At 40.8% G+C, this 16,487-nt stretch overlaps 1 protein-coding gene across 5 annotated transcripts in view; it reads left to right on the top strand.

Moving 5' to 3' along the window:
* LOC122898008 (zinc finger protein 780A-like) overlaps positions 1-16,487 on the top strand; it is a 59,044-nt gene that overhangs the window by 19,316 nt on the left and 23,241 nt on the right. For 2 of the 5 annotated variants that reach the window (XM_044236191.1, XM_044236194.1), the window contains 2 exons: positions 6,574-6,654; positions 10,292-10,696. The gene's annotated coding sequence lies outside the window, so the exon portion shown is untranslated. Of the gene's footprint in view, positions 1-6,573; positions 6,655-7,528; positions 7,553-10,291; positions 10,697-16,487 lie in introns of those variants that run through there. The other 3 variants (XM_044236192.1, XM_044236193.1, XM_044236196.1) reach the window with 3 other exon arrangements.

Below are 16,487 nucleotides of genomic sequence, written 5' to 3' on the forward strand. Positions count from 1 at the left end.
AGTGAAATCATATGATAATTGTCTTTCTCTGATTGACTTATTTCACTTAGCATATAGCCTCTACTTCCATCCATGTCATTGAGATGGCAAGATTTCAAGTTTTTTGATGGCTGCCTAATATTCTATTGTGTATAGATCCCACATCTACTTTTCCATTCATCTCTCCTTTTGGGCTGGTCATAACTTGAACACCTTCCAGTTTTGAATGAGCTCTGGGAACTGTTTAGTTCATAGCTACCTATCTTTTGTATGTGTGACCTTATGGAGTTTCACCCTATGCACGTACAATTTAGTATTCAGCAAAGACTCTGGTGGAATCCCATGCAGATTTCTGGGACCCTTTTTATGCATAGCTCCCTATTCTCTCTTATCGCCTCTGGAGCCTATTACATACATATTCTTAGTTTTCTTTCTTTTTTTTTAAAAAAGATTTTATTTATGTGAGGGAGAGTGAGAGAGAGCATGAGCGAGGGAGGGAGGAGAGGAAGAGGGGCAAACAGAATCCCTGCCAAGCAGGGAGCCCAAGGTGGGGCTCAATCCCAGGGTCCTGGGATCATGACCTGAGCTGAAGGCAGATGCTTAACTGACTGAGCCACCCGGGCTCCCCACATACTCTTTTTTCTGTCATGTCAATTCATCCCAATATTTATTTTTTTCTCTCTGTGATTTACTGGTCAGTCTTTTGTTGATCCCAGTATCCTTAATTCTTTTCTTATTTCATCACCCTGACCTAGAAAAATCTCAGCATTAATTGAATCTAGTGTCCATTTTCCCCCTGTGTCTACAACTATGGCAATTTTGTGCAGCTGAATACACAACTTGGTAGAGTGGTGTCAGCATAAATGTTTCATTGGAAATAGCCTGAATTCCTCCTGTGATTCTGCCCAGCAGATCCCTTCTATTTCATCTTTCAACTCTTTCTATCATTATATGTCGGTGGGCTTTCAAATATTCTCAGCCATCCTCAGATCTTCATGCTTCTTCCTCCCTTTTAAAATATGCTTGTCTCCTACATCATAGAGAGGTTGAAGTTATCTGTTGAGAAATCCCTGTGTTTCCTTCCACAATTCAGAATGATCCTCACTTTACACCCATTCTTTTTTTTTTAAGATTTTATTCATTTATTTGACAGACAGAAATCACAGGTAGGCGGAGAGGCAGGCAGAGAGAGAGAGGAATAAGCAGGCTCCCCGCTGAGCAGAGAGACCGATGCGGGGCTTGATCCCAGAACCCTGAGATCATGACCTGAGCCGAAGGCAGAGGCTTTAACCTACTGAGCCACCCAGGCGTCCCGCATTCTTTTTTTTTTTTTAAGTTTTATTTATTTAACTAATCTCTATACTCCGCTGGGGCTTGAACTCATGACCCCGAGATCAAGACTCAAATGCCCCCCTGACTGAGCTAGCCAGGTGCCCCATACCCATTCCTTTTTCCTACACTTATGTTAAGTGATGAATTCCTTTTTAAAACTAAGATTAGGGGCGCCTGGGTGGCTCAGTGTTAAGTGTCTGCCTTCAGCTCAGGTCATGATCCCAGGGTCCTGGAATAGGGTCCCGCATCAGGTTCCCTGCTCAGTGGGAAGCCTCCTTCTCCCTCTCCCACTCCCCCTGCTTGTGATCCCTCTCTCACTGTGTATCTCTCTGTTAAATAAATAAATGAAATCTTAAAACAAAAAAAAAACCCCTAAGATTAATTTTTTTGCTAATGCACTGGTCCAATGTTTCTTCTCCTCCTTCTTCATACTTAGTAATGGGCTTTGATTTAATTAATATTAAATATGTCTTTCTACTGTAATCCAACAAATCCAATCTACCAGCTCTTACCCATCAGTATTTAAACTCTCTCTCTTCCCCATGAGGTTCTGGTTACTCTCTCACAGTTACATTTATTGGTAGAGTGATCTGTACTCCCCTCCATTGCCTCACTCCCATACACTGAGTGCATAGTAAATTGGCCTTCCGTCACACAGCCCCACTGCATTTATTTTATCTTTTTTAAAAAATATTTTATTTATTTATTTGACGAAGAGAGAGAGGGATCACAAGTAGACAGAGCAGCACACAGAGAGAGAGCAAGGGGGAAGCAGGCTCCCTGCTGGGCAGAGTTCCCGATGCTGGGCTTGATCCCAGGACTCTGGGATCATGACCTGAGCTGAAGGCAGAGGCTTAACCCACTGAGCCACCCAGGCACCCCTATTTTGTCTTTTAAAATGGGTCTCTGTCAATACCTACTGCCTTGTTTATTTAGTTTTTTAAATTTCCATGTATTTATTTTAAGTAATCTCTACACCCAAGGTGGGGCTCAAACTCACAACCCTAAGATCCAGAGTCACACACTCTTCCAACGGAGCCAGCCAGGTGCCCCTCTTCTGTCTTGTTCAGATATCCCGCACGCTCCTTCCTTGGAAGGCCTCCTGTTTTCCCTACCAAACCTTTGATAGGTGGAAGTCATTCAGGCCTGTGAGAGATTTTCCAAAGATAAGGCAGAGTCCTATGTTATTCTCTAAGCCTCACTGTTTAATGACCTCACAATTATTTGACCTCATCCCGGTAGAGAATACAGAAAAATGTTTTCTTCCTGCTCCCTCTGATAGCATCTTGCGATATTCTCTTGAAACACTGATAATTAATTTGGGTAATTAGTATGCTGAGAAAAAAATGTTTAGAGATTTTTCTTGGAGACACTGTCATTGATGCTAGAAATAACATAATAATCACAGCTCTAAAGAGATGAGGTCAGTCCTTCTCCTCGCTCGTGCTCTCTCTCTCACTGTCTCTCTCTCTCTCAAATAAATAAATAAAATCTTTAAAAAAAAAAAATAAAGAGATGAGGTCAGTAAAACCAAGCCTGTAACTGAGGGTTCAGCTTTTCCCTCCCATGGCAAATCTGGTAAACTTTGGGTTTACTGTCTTCTAACAAAGGTTGCTCAGGTGAGTGGAGTTTTAGTTCAGATTTAGAAACTGGGAGAAAAGAGGGGTGGATATTCAGAGATGGGAATCTGCACAGCATCTGGACAACACTGCCTTTTCACAAGTACACACAAGAATACGTGTAGAGCCTGCCTTACTGGGAAAGGATGTTCTCTAATCATTTGGAGATTCTCTTGCCCTTGCCCACTTGCCTACAGTGTCTCCTTGATTCTTTCTCTGCATTAGTTCTGCCCCAATTTTTACCTCTGTTCTTTGATTAAACCTTAGTCTGAGATTCCTTAAGTGTGGAATCAAAATGAATTAAATGTATAATAGGGAAAGTTAGAGGCCTGATGCATAACATAGAATGTCTTAAATAAATATTAGAATGTCTTAAATAAATATTAACATCTTCTGTTTCCACTGGACCTTGTCCGGATGAGACTGAATTTGGACAATTTATTTATATGGGAGAGTACTATGTGTGCACAGCATGAAAAATTTAAAAACATTGTCTGCATCTTAATTAGCTTGGTACACTAAGAAATTATATCTTATTGTAGGTTCTGATCTTTTAATCAAAATAATACACCTTGGAACACATGCCAGACCCAATTCCGGAAGAAGGCATGCTTACCCATGACTATCTCACAGCTGGGTTCTCATTTCCAATAGCATACTTGGAACCAAAACCAAAATTCTGAGATGTGGTATATTGTTCTTACAATCAGACATCTGATGTGGATCCTTCTTTCTGCTCTCTGTTCCAGGGACATAAAAATCCTGAAAGCAAATATGACCGATCAGGACCATGGCTAGCACAGGGTCAGTGCTCACAGGGGCTTAAGTATTTGGTGCAATCTCACTGAATCTTGGGGGACATGGACTTTAGGAAGCCATTTTCACACTTTTTTGCTCAAGCACAGAGCCTATACAGAATTCATCATCAGCCGCCGTATTCCCTTGGTCAGCAGCACCTCTGCTGCTATTTCTTTTCTTTTTTTAAGATTTTATTTATTTATTTGACAGATAGAGATCACAAGTAGGCAGAGAGGCAGGCAGAGAGAGAGGAGAAAGCAGGCTCCCCGCTGAGCAGAGAGCCAGATGCGGGACTCGATCCCAGGATCCTGAGATCACGACCTGAGCTGAAGGCAGCAGCTTAATCCTCTGAGCCACCCAGGCACCCCTCTGCTGCTATTTCTATCTGCGTGTATGTGTCTGGTTCCTGCTCTTTCCTTTGCCCTGAAATTTATTTGTCTGTTAATATTTGATTTGACAATCCAACTTTATACTTCCCAAATCATCCACCAATTATTCTGCTCCCTCTTACCAAATGGCTGTTTTCTAATTTGTTGAATTTTCTATTTATTTATAATTTTTAATAATTTTATTTATTATAGAATTATAGATTCTAAAAATAGTAGAATTATTCTAGTTAATAATTATATTAATAATTATAGTTGATAATTATACCAATAATTATAATCTATAGATAATATAAATATTATAGAATTATAAATAATTCTATTTATTTATAATTTTTTATATTATATAATAATTACATATTTATAATTTTTTCTGGACACTTCATCCTGACCCATTGATATATTTGACTGGTTTTCAATTGTACCCACACTTTAATTGCTGTAATAAGTTCTAGGAAATCAGGTAAGCAATCCATTGTTATTATTATTTTTTAAAAAAATGAATCAGTTTCTGTATGTTTGAAAATTTTGGTAATAAAGTATTGGGGAAAATGACTTGGATTTTCTTGCACAATTATAGCTAAATTTCGAGATAAATTTCCCAATTCTCCCCAAAGCTGTCTTGCTATTTTGACTGACATTGAACTGAATCTACACATTTGAAGAAGTTTCAAGAGTTGAATCTATACCTTTGAGGAAGTTTCAAATCTTGAGGCATTATATTTTCCCATCCAGGAACATGCGATGAATTCCACTCATTCAAGATTTTTTAAATGCTATTTTTTTTTACTTTTATATTTCCAGCACATTACTGATCTAGTTTGGTTCCAAGATTCGAAAAGTGTTTATTCATAATATATCTTAAAATTTTAAAAAGATTTTATTTATTTCCTTGACAGAGAGAGACAACAGTGAGAGAGGAAACACAAGCAGGGGGAGTGGGAAAGGGAGAAGCAGGCTTCCCGCTGAGCAGGGAGCCTGATGCGGGGCTCGATCCCAGGGTCCTGGGATCATGACCTGAGCTGAAGGCAGGGGCTTAATGACTGAGCCACTCAGGTGCCCCTATATTTTAAATTTTTGCATACTTGTGTAACATTTGAGCAAATTACTATATTATTACTTCTAAAATATTTCAGCATGTTCTTCAAATGTTACACATAAAAATGATCTAATTTTCAAAGAGAAATAACTTTTTCCTGCCATTTTGTTGACCAAGTCAGAAAAATAATGAATTGTGTGCATGAGTTCATGTTAGTCATTTTTCCCCCTTGAAATGAGATTGTTTCTAATATTCATTGTCATATTAATCGTGGGTAGTCTCGGAATATATCTTCGTTAATGTATTATTATTAAGATATACTGCTCATCCAGTTTAGGTCCTTGATTCAGAGTTGTATTAAAAAATTACATAGGGGGACACCTGGTGGCTCAGTTAAGTGTCTGCCTTCACCTCAAGTCATGATCCCAGGGTCCTGGGATCAAGTCCCACATCGGGGACCTGGGATCAAGTCCCTTGCTCAGTGGGAAGCCTGCTTCTACTTCGCCTGCTGCTCCCCCTGCCTGTGCATGCTCTCTCTCCCTGACAAAAAATTACATTGGTTTATAGAAACATAACATTTGGCAGAGGGTATTTGATAGTATCCAGTGCAACATAAGCTACTTGAATACCTATCTCTCAGATAGATTAGGCTTTTACATAAACAAAACCAAGCAAATGCTCAAATCAAGCAAGAACATGCGGTTTCAAGTAACACAATTATTGAGCTTAAAGCATTATTTTAAACAGGTTTTATTTGTTTGTTTGACAGAGAGAGAGAGAGAGAGAGAGAGAGAACGCACAAGCAGGGGTAGCAGCAGGCAGAGGGAGAGGGGGAAGCAGATTCCCCACAGAGCAGGGAGCCTGATGGGGGCTCAGTCCTAGGACCCTGTGATCATGACCTCAGCTGAAGACAGATGCTTAACTGACTGAGTCACCCAGGCGCCCTTTAATGCACTATTTTAACAATTAAGTGGAGGATATGCATTCTGTGTTAAGAAACCTGTCAATGTAAAGAACATATTGAAATGACTTTTGGCGTGAAAATAATGACTCTATTCATATTTGTTTATTCATGTAATAGATATTAATTGACTGCCTACTAGTAACAGATTGTTCTAGACCCTGGATATGGACTGAAAACATGGAGACAAGACCCCTGCTTTCGTGGCTCTCATAGTTCTTTTGGAGGAAATGGTCTTCCTTTGATAGAAATAAGGTTATCCAATAAGATCATCTCAGTTGTTATAAGTACCACAAGAGATATAGTAGGTGATGAGGAGAAAAGAAAACTTCAGGGTTAGGATTTTTGTGCATGACAAGAGGATAGGTTTCCCAGAAAGGAGTTTTTAAAGAAATTATGGTGAGAACTGTAGTTCACTTGATTTGAAGACACTCATGTGTTCTTTCTGTTTCTCTCCAGGTGCTACGGACCCGAGCAAAATCATACCTCAGTCATGACCTTTAGTCACCGAAGCAATGATTTCTGCTAACTTGGCAATAGGTATGGTCATCCTTGCTCAAACTGGAATAAGGATTGTGGGTAATGCTTTACTCTGTTGTTATGTCTGCTCTCTTTTTAGGAGAGCTAGATTGAGACCATTAATGCAAATAATCAACCATCTTGCTTTAGCCAATACTTTGATCCTTCTTTGTGGAGGAATCCCTTTGACAATGGTAACCTTTGGGTTGAAATATTTCCTATATGATGTCATACATAAACTTGTCTTTTATTTTCAGAGTTGCCTAGGGAAATTCTCTTAGCATCACCTGTCTTTTGGGTGGTTTCGGGCCTTGAGTATAGACCCTACAAACTGTAGATGGGCAGAACTCAAATTCAAATCCCCAAAGCACATTAATTCACCATGTGTCCCAAGTTGGATGTTTCATTGGCTGATAAATATCATTGCTCCCATGAAAGCAACTGGACCAAAGACTAGCAGAAATATCAGTGTGAAATAAAATCTGGGGTGTTGCCCTAATTGGTTGGTTAATGCAATTACAGAATCAACACATTTAATTATTTTCACCTCTGTTGATGTTACTTGCTTGGGATTCATGATATGGGCCAGTGGGTACATGATATTTTTCCTTCACAGGCACCAACAGCAAGTCCAACACATTCTCAGCACTAGATAATCCTCCCAAATATCCCCAGAGACCAGAGCCATGAAAGCTATCCTAAGACTTGTGAGCAGTTTTTCTTTTTTTTTTTTTAAAGATTTTATTTATTTATTTGACAGAGAGAGATCACAAGAGGGAGAGAGGCAGGCAGAGAGAGAGAGAAGGAAGCAGGCTCCCGGCTGAGCAGAGAGCCTGATGCGGGGCTCGATCCCAGGACCCTGCGATCATGACCTGAGCCGAAGGCAGCGGCTTAACCCACTGAGCCACCCAGGCGCCCCGTGAGCAGTTTTTCTATATTTCATTCTCTCTCTTCTGGTTTTGAAATGCATGCTTCTCTTTTTGAAAACCACCCATTGTGGCTTGTGAACACCAGTGCGCTTCCAGCATCTTGTTTTCCAACCCTCATTCCCTTTTTGCTCTTAAAAAGGGACCCTCATATCTCTAGCTTCTGCTGTTCCTGCTTGAGAAAGTTGTAGAATTCACCCAACTACTGACAGTCTTCTAGAACATTCATTCACCCATGGATCTCCTACTGTCAAGTATGTGAAGTATATTCTCGGCACCGCTGACGTGTGTTAGGCACAGTGGTGAACAGCAAGGGTATTTGCTCCAATGAAGTCGGTGGGGAATCCAGACGTCAGACAAATAATGATAGAATTGCATTTGCGCGGATTGGTGCACTAAGGAACTCAGGAAAGCATGTTTTAGGACTGTGGAAAGCTCCCTTTACTTAGGATGCTCCCTGAGCATTTTGGAGGAAGTTTGCCAGCTTTAGTGGGTGTTTTAGGTAAACAGAAAAGCGTGTCTGGACACCATCTGCAGGAAGGAACAGAGAACATACAAAGAACTGAAGGAAACCCCATGTACCTCGTATGCCAAGAGCAAGGGACTTCGGCATGATTGAAGGACGGATGACAATTAGCTAGGTCTTACAGATTAGGTGAAGAATTTGTATCATGACTCTCAACAGTCGTTTCAGACAATTTAAGGATTTTCGTCTAGGAGAAAGGAGGCATTAAAAGAAAACGTCTAATTTGCATACCCATTCTGAGCAGGGTTTATTGAGTTGAGCAACAGTGGCTTTGGGAGGCAGATACGGGAGACTGTTGAGGTCCACCAGGTGAGAGAGGACGATGCTTCTGATAAAGATGATGAAAATGAACATGAGGGTGAGCAGCACATGCACTTGAGAAAAACTTCCTTAGAAAGAAGGAAGCAGGGGCGCCTGGGTGGCTCAGTGGGTTGAGCCTCTGCCTTCGGCTCAGGTCATGATCTCAGAGTCCTGGGATTGAGCCCCGCATCGGGCTCTCTGCTCACTGGGGAGACTGTGTCCACCCCCTCTCTGCTTGCCTCTCTGCCTACTTGTGATCTCTGTCTGTCAAAGAAATAAATAAATAAATAAAATCTTTGGGGAAAAAAAAGAAAGAAGGAAGCACTGAGCTTAACGATCATCTTACCAATGGTTATTTAAGGCTGCTGTGGACAGTGGCTCACCATTCTCTGGAGACATGGGCACCTGGAGGGATTGCGGTGGTGTGTCTTGATCCTGAGAAATTGGGAAGTGTCCTTGGGGTGTAGAAATACCGCACATTCTTTTTAGCACGTGGCATGTGTTGTGTCTCTAAGGCAATTGCTTCACAGATGTGTCTGGTGAGGTATCACACACATATACATGAGCGGGGGACAGAGGGAAGGCTTGCTTTGTGGATACACATTTGGGTGCCGACAACATATATCGGTACTAGGGACTTAGGTAGGGTTTTAAGAGGAGCAGTTTGAGAGTGGAGAGAATATGCCTGAGAACTTAGTAACAAGTTAGCTTCATTTAAAGATCTGATAGAGGAGATAGATCTATACTTCTACTCTGTTCATTCCTTTATTCATTCATTTTAACGAGAATATTCAATGCTCCCTTACTATATGTCTGGCACTGTTATAGGCAATGTTTCAGATATGAACATATAGTTATACATCTGATAGGAAGAAATAGTGGTCCTTATGGAGTTTATATTCTACTGCGAGTGGCAGAAAATATTAAATAGATACCATAGTATTTCAGCTGCTGCTAAGTGCTCTATTGAAAACTAATGAGTAGGAGGGGGACAAGGAATGCCCTGGGTGATTCAGCTTTAGTGTTTTTTTTTTTAAGATTTTATTTATTTATTTATTTATTCGAGAGAGAGAGTGTGTATGTGCTCATGAGTGGGGTTGGGTAGAGGGGGAGGGAGAGGTAAACAGAATCTTTTCTTTTTCTAAAAGATTTTATTTATTTACTTGACAGAGAGAGAGAGAGAGAGCACAAGCAGGCAGAACAACAGGCAGAGAGAGAGGAGGAAGCAGGCTCCCCGCTGAGCAGAGAGCCCGATGCAGGGCTCAATCCCAGGACCCTGAGACCATGACCTGAGCTGAAAGCAGAGGCTTAACCCAGGCACCAAGGCACCCCTAAGATTAAGATTAAGATTCATCAGAGAGAATCTTAAGCAGACTTCCCCTGAACGTGGAGCCCGACGTGGGGCTTGATCTCATGACCTTGAGATCATAACCTGAGCAGAAATGAAGAGTTGGGCGCCCAACTGACTGAGCCGCCCTGGCACCCCCTGTAGGTGATTCAGTTTTCAATAATCTGGTCAGGAGATTCTTCCTGAGAGTGTGATATTTGAGCAGAGACTTGAAGGACTGGAGGGAGGACGTGATGCATACAGCCTTTGGCAAGAACATAGAGGATAGAGCGGATATGTAGGGGAAAGATGGAGCAAGGACAGTTATTGGTGCATTTAGGGAATAGGAAGGTGACTAGAGGGGCTGTGGGGAGACTGGGGAATGAGCCACAGGAAGAGTTTAAAGTGCCAGCATATATGAAGTATTGTAGGTAGTGTAACTATTTTGACTTTTTTTAGGGAGCCACTAGATATTTTTGAACAGAGGAATGACATGGCCCTATTTATCTTCAGAAACAAAGATGATGGTGGTTTTCTACTCTACCAGTTCCAAGAACTCCCTTTCCCTAATGGTTTCAGGATGGGCTTGACGGAGGCGATGTTGGTGCCATATTTGGAAGCTGGAAGAGAAGCAGTAGCCATATGCTCTGAAGGACAGTGTGGGCCCAGGTGCTGCTGCAGCTCCCCACGGGGCTGCTCATCTGCTGACTCAGTGGCGGGCACGGGGCCCCAGCTCCTGCCAGGACCTTGTTCAGATCCTCCCAGCACTGTGCCAGGTGTGTGTGCAGCCCGGGACTCGGTGCCCACTTCTGCATGTTGCCCACATTGTAGGAGGTGGAGGTCGTGAGGCACCGACTTGGGTCCCAATTTGTCCTCGCCCTCTCCTATTTCACACCCAGCTTTTATGGCCTGTGTGGCCTGTGAACCTGCAGCGACCTCAGGCCCACCCCTGGACCTGTGTGGCATCCTGTAGACTCCACAATGGTGAGAGGTCTAATCCTTATTTTAAGAAAACTTCCTATTCCATTCCCCTCCTATTCCATTCCCCTCCCGTGGTTCTACTTCTCTGATTGACTCCAACCTGATACAACAATGTTCCTCCTGGGTTCTTGTTTGGGAGATCAAAGGACACAAGAAGGCAAATTTGCGTATATTTTTACACATTTGCTTTTTTCCTTTTCTGAGGCAGTTACAATTCCCAGGCAAATAGGAGTCTTTTTTAAAAAAATATTTTATTCATTTTTTTGAGAAAGAGTGAGAGCGAGAGTGATCACAGAGTGAGGGGGAGAAGCAGACTCACCACTGAGCAGGGAGCCCAATGTGGGGCTCAATCCCAGGACCCTGAGATCATGACCTGAGCCGAAAGCAATCTGTTAACTGACTGAGCCAGTCAGGTGCCCTTAAATGACATCACTTTTAAAGTTTCTTTGTTAAAAAAAAATAAAGTTTCTTTGTTGGTAGTATTTAGAAAGTACATAGAAATAAAATCAGCATTGTATTTTGAATTTGAGTCCAGCAACATTGCTAAATTATAGTATATTGCTTAATTTTTAAAAAAGATTTTATTTATTTTTTTGACAGAGAGAGATCACAAGTAGGCAGAGAAGCAGGCAGAGAGTGAAAGCAGGAGGAAGCAGGCTCCCAAGCAGAGAGCCCGATGCGGGACCCGGTCCCGGGACACTGAGATCATGACCTGAGCTGAAGGCAGAGGCTTAACCCACTGAACCACCCAGGTTCCCAGGATATTGCTTTATATTCCATTTCATTTTCTATATGCACCATGCTGTCATCTGCAGATATAACAAGTTTATTCATTTTCATCTGATCCATATGCCTTTTATTCATTTGCCTTGCCTTAAATTCATTGGTAGAACCTCTAACAACATGGTGAGAATGGGCTTATTTAGTTAATTCTGATGTTATGGGGGAAAGCTTTCCATTTTCATCATTAATTATAGTAACTCATCATTGTGATTGGCTGTAGAAATTTTCGATGTTAGTGTAAGAATAAAGAGGTTTTCTTCGATTCTCACTTTGCTAAGAATTTTGCATTTCTTGAATAAACCCCATTTGGTTGTGATATATTTTTTTAAAAAGATTTTATTTATTTATTTGACAGATAGAGATCACAAGTAGGCAGAGAGGCAGGCAGAGAGAGAGGGGGAAGCAGGATCCCCGCTGAGCAGAGAATCTGATGCGGGGCTCAATCCCAGGACCCTGGGATTATGACCTGAGCAGAAAGCAAAGGCTTTAACCCACTGAGCCACCCAGGCACCCCGGTTGTGATATATTTTTTATTTTTTCTTGATTTATTGGTATTTTGATAAGGAGTTTTGCATCTTTGTTTATGAGATGCATTTTGAAATGTCCTTATCAGGTTTGGTATCAAAATTGCTGGACTTTTACAATGAGTTGCAGTGTTTTCTTCTTTCTATTCTCTGGAAGAATTTATGTAAGACTAATATTATTTCTTTATTAAATGTCTAGAATTCCCTGGTGAAGCAATCAGGCATGGAGTTTCTTTGTGGAAAAAATTTAAAATAGTGGTCCAATTTCTTTAATAGTGCTAGGAGAATTCAGACTTTCTAGTTATTCTTGTATCAATTTTTATAGGTTTTATTTTTCAAGAAAATTGGTCATTGAACTAAGTTTTCAAATATTGAGAAGTTGTTTATTGGATTCTCATTATCTTTAAAAATGTGTGGAGAGGGACACCTGGGTGGGACAGTTGGTTAAGCATCTGCCTTTGGCTCAGGTCACAATCCCAGGGTCCTGGGACCAAGTCCCATGTTGGGCTCCTTGCTCAGGGTGGAATCTCTGCCCTTCCTTCCTACTCATGCTCCCTCTCTCTCACTCTCGCATTCTCTCTCTCAAATAAATAAATAAAATCTTTTTAAAAAAAAGAAATTGTGGTCATTTATTCCATTTCTTGATGCATACTTGACAACAGCAGAATCCCTACCTTTCCTCCTTAATATGACGAGTGAGTACTGTTACTATAAGAAGTGTCCTTGGAAAGCCCTTGGAAATTAATCTGACTGTTGCAATAGCAATTTGCAATTGACACCTATATATGGCACTGTGAGGAGAGTGACTTTGTCAAAGAATAAAAGAGGCAAATGCGGTGACTCCTATCACCTACCTCTCTGCTGACTTCACTTGTTTAGCTTGTGTTGAAGTGCGTAGAGTTTGGATACTGACTATAGTTAATCATTAAATCAATCAGGATTCCTAATTTCTGTGCGTTAGATGATGGCGGGTAAATTCATAACAGATGCCAGTAGTACAGATGTCTCAGCTATGTCACCCAAATGACAGTCATTGCTGCATTTAGCAACTCCCTCTACTTAGAAGCACAGTGTTGGGCGCCTGGGTGGCTCAGTTGGTTGGACGACTGCCTTCGGCTCAGGTCATGATCCTGGAGTCCCAGGATCGAGTCCCATATCAGGCTCCCAGCTCCATGAGGAGTCTGCCTCTCCCTCTGACTTTCTTCTCGCTCATGTTCTCTCTCATTGTCTCTCTCTTAAATAAATAAATAAAATCTTTAAAAAAAAAAGAAGCACAGTGTTAGTGGCCCCTGAGTGGCTCAGTCAGTTGAGTGTCTCTGACTCTTGATTTTGTTTTGGGCTATGATCTCGGGGTCATGGGATCCCGTCCCACCACAGGCTCTGCACTGGATGGGGAGTCTGCTTGGATTTCCCTTTCTCCCTCTGCCTGCCTTCCCCCCACCCAGTTCACTCTCTCTCCCTCACTCTTTCTCTCACACACGCAAAAGGCGCAGTGTTTATTTGGTTTTGGTTTCTGTACATTTTAAACATACACACCATTTGAATGTGCTGCTTTGACCCATTTTTTATGAAATAGGCAGTATTGATTGGGTTCCAAAGCTAGAGAAGATTTGGCAAGTCTTTTTAAAAATTTTTTAAAGATTTTATCTTTAAGTAATCCCTACACTGAATGTGGGGCTCAGACTCACAACACTGAGATCAAAAGTCACATGCTTCACTGACAGAGCCAGCCAGGTGCTCCTGGCAAGTCTTTTTTTTTTTTTTAATGGGATATAATTGACATATAGCATTGTATTAGTTTTAGGTGTATAATGATGATGACATAATGATTTGATATTTGCATAGATTGTGAAATGATTAAGCAAAATAAATTTAGTTAACATTCATTACCAAACATAGCTACACATTTTTTTCTTGCAATAAGAACTTTTAAGATCTGAGATGCCTGGGTAGCTCAGTCAGTTAAGCATCTGCCTTCAGCTCAGGTCATGATCCCAGGAACCTGGGATCATGTCCCACATTGTGCTCCCTGCTCAGTGGGGAGCCTGCTTCTCCCTCTGCCTGCTGCTCCCCTGCGTGTGCTCTCCCTTTCTTTCTCTGACAGATAAATAAATAAAATCTTTTTAAAAAGAACTTTTAAGATCTATCTTAGTCACTTTCAAATATGTTTTGATCTTATCAAATATATGATACGATATTGTTAACTATAGTCACAATGCTGTCTGTATATTACAACCCCAAGGCTTATTGATTTTATAACTTTTGAAGTTTATACCTTTTGACTCCCTTCACCCACTCCACCCCTCTATTTTACTATTGATGTACTTCATTCTCTTAGTTTCTGAACAACCCCATTCTTTTCTGTCCCACATTCTTTGCTGCCCACTTCTTTCAACCTAGATCTCTTAACTCTGTAGTACACCAGGGGTTGTTCTTAGTTCTCCTCCTCCTCTCTACCTTCATATTCTTTTAAAAAAAGATTTTATTTATTTATTTGAGAGGGACACAGAGAGAGCAAGAGCACAAGAGCAGGGGGAGGGAGAAGCAGACTCCCCACTGAGCAGGGAGCGCAAAGACAGGGCTCAATCCCAGGACCCTGAGATCATGACCTGAGCTGAAGGCAGACACTTATCTGACTGATCCGCTCAAGTGCCCCCATATTCTTTTTTTTAAGCTTTATTTATTTATGAGAGAGGGAGAGAGAGAGAGAGAAAATGTAAGCAGGAGGAGGGGCAAAGATGCAAAAATCTTTAACAAAATATTAGCAAATCAAATCCAGCAATACATAAAAAGATATTACATCATGAGCAAATGAAGTTTCTTTCAGGAATGAAATATATTTTTTAATTTTAATTTTTTAAACATATAATGTATTATTAGCCCCAGGGGTACAAGTCTGTGAATCACCAGGTTTACACACTTCACAGCACTCACCATAGCACATACCCTCCCCAGTGTCCATCAGGAATGAGATATATTTTTAACATTGGAGGCATTTTACCATACCAATAAAGGAAAACCCACAAATTATACATTCATCTAGGTACATAAAAAATTAGTAAGTGAAGAACATTTGACAAAATGCAAGACCCATTTATGATGAAACTCATAGAAAACTGAAACCAGAAGGCAACTTCCCAAGTCTGTTTGTTGAGTGATATCTTACCCAGCACCCCCCCAACAAATCAATAACAAACATCATAATATCAAACTGTTAAAAATCATTCCTCTAACATTAGGCATAAAACAAGGATGTCTGATGTTAAACAACCTCTACTCAACATTGTACTGGAGGTTTAGCTATTGAAATAAGGGGAGAAAAAGAACTAAAATACATACAAATTAGAAAGGAAGGACTAAAACTGTTATTTTTTAAATTTTTAAAAATATTTATTTATCTATTTTTAGAGTAGGGAGAGGGACACATGGAGGGGGCAGAGAGAATCTCAAGCAGACTCCATGCCAAACAGAGATCCTATGCAGGGCTCAGTCTCACTACCTGAGATCATGACCTGAGCCAAAACAAAAAATCGGATGCTTAACTGACTGAGCCACCCAGGTGCCCCAAAATTGTTATTACTTGCAAATCACATACTTGCTTTGGGTTTTCTAGATACACAATCTTTATAAATTCAGAGTTAGTGAATTTATCAATGTTTCTATGTATAGGTCAATAAATAAAAGCCAATTGTATTTCTGTTTATCTGCAATAAATTAAAAATGATTCATACCATTTACATCAAAACACAACACATACCTCAGAATGAGTTTAACAAAATAAACAATACCATAACACTGAAAAACACAAAATTTCTCTAAGAAATTAAGGAAGACCTAAATAAGGAAGAATATAACATTCATGGACTAGAAGGCTCAATATTGTAAATATGTAAAAATTTCCCTCAAATGTATGTAATGCAGTATTGATTAAAAATCACAGAACAGGGGCACCTGGGTGGCTCTCAGAACAAGGGGCACCAGGTTAAAGCCTCTGCCTTCGGCTTAGGTCATGATCCCAGGGTCTGGGATCGTGCCCCGCATCAGGCTCTCTACTCAGCAGGGAGCCTGCTTCCCTCTCTCTCTCTCTCTGCCTGCCTCTCTGCCTATTTGTGATCTCTGTCTGTCAAATAAATAAGTAAAATCTTAAAAAAAAATCACAGAACATTTTGTGGAAATTGACAGGACGATTCTAAAACTCATATGAAAGGGCGCCTGGGTGGCTCAGTGGGTTAAAGCCTCTGCCTTCACTCAGGTCATGATCCCAGGGACCTGGGATCGAGCACCACATTGGGCTCTCCGCTCAGCAGGGAGCCTGCTTCCTCCTCTCTCTGCCTGCCTCTCTGCCGACTTGTGATCTCTGTCTGTCAAATAAATAAATAAAATCTTTAAAAAAAACTCATATGAAAATGTGAAGGTCCCAAAATAACCAAGGCAATCTTACAGAAGAATAATAAAACTGGAGGACTTTTGCTGCCGTGTATAGAAAT

The sequence above is a fragment of the Neovison vison genome, unplaced genomic scaffold (genome assembly GCF_020171115.1).
Source record: "Neovison vison isolate M4711 unplaced genomic scaffold, ASM_NN_V1 Scaffold_085, whole genome shotgun sequence".
NCBI classification, from domain to species: domain Eukaryota; kingdom Metazoa; phylum Chordata; class Mammalia; order Carnivora; family Mustelidae; genus Neogale; species Neogale vison.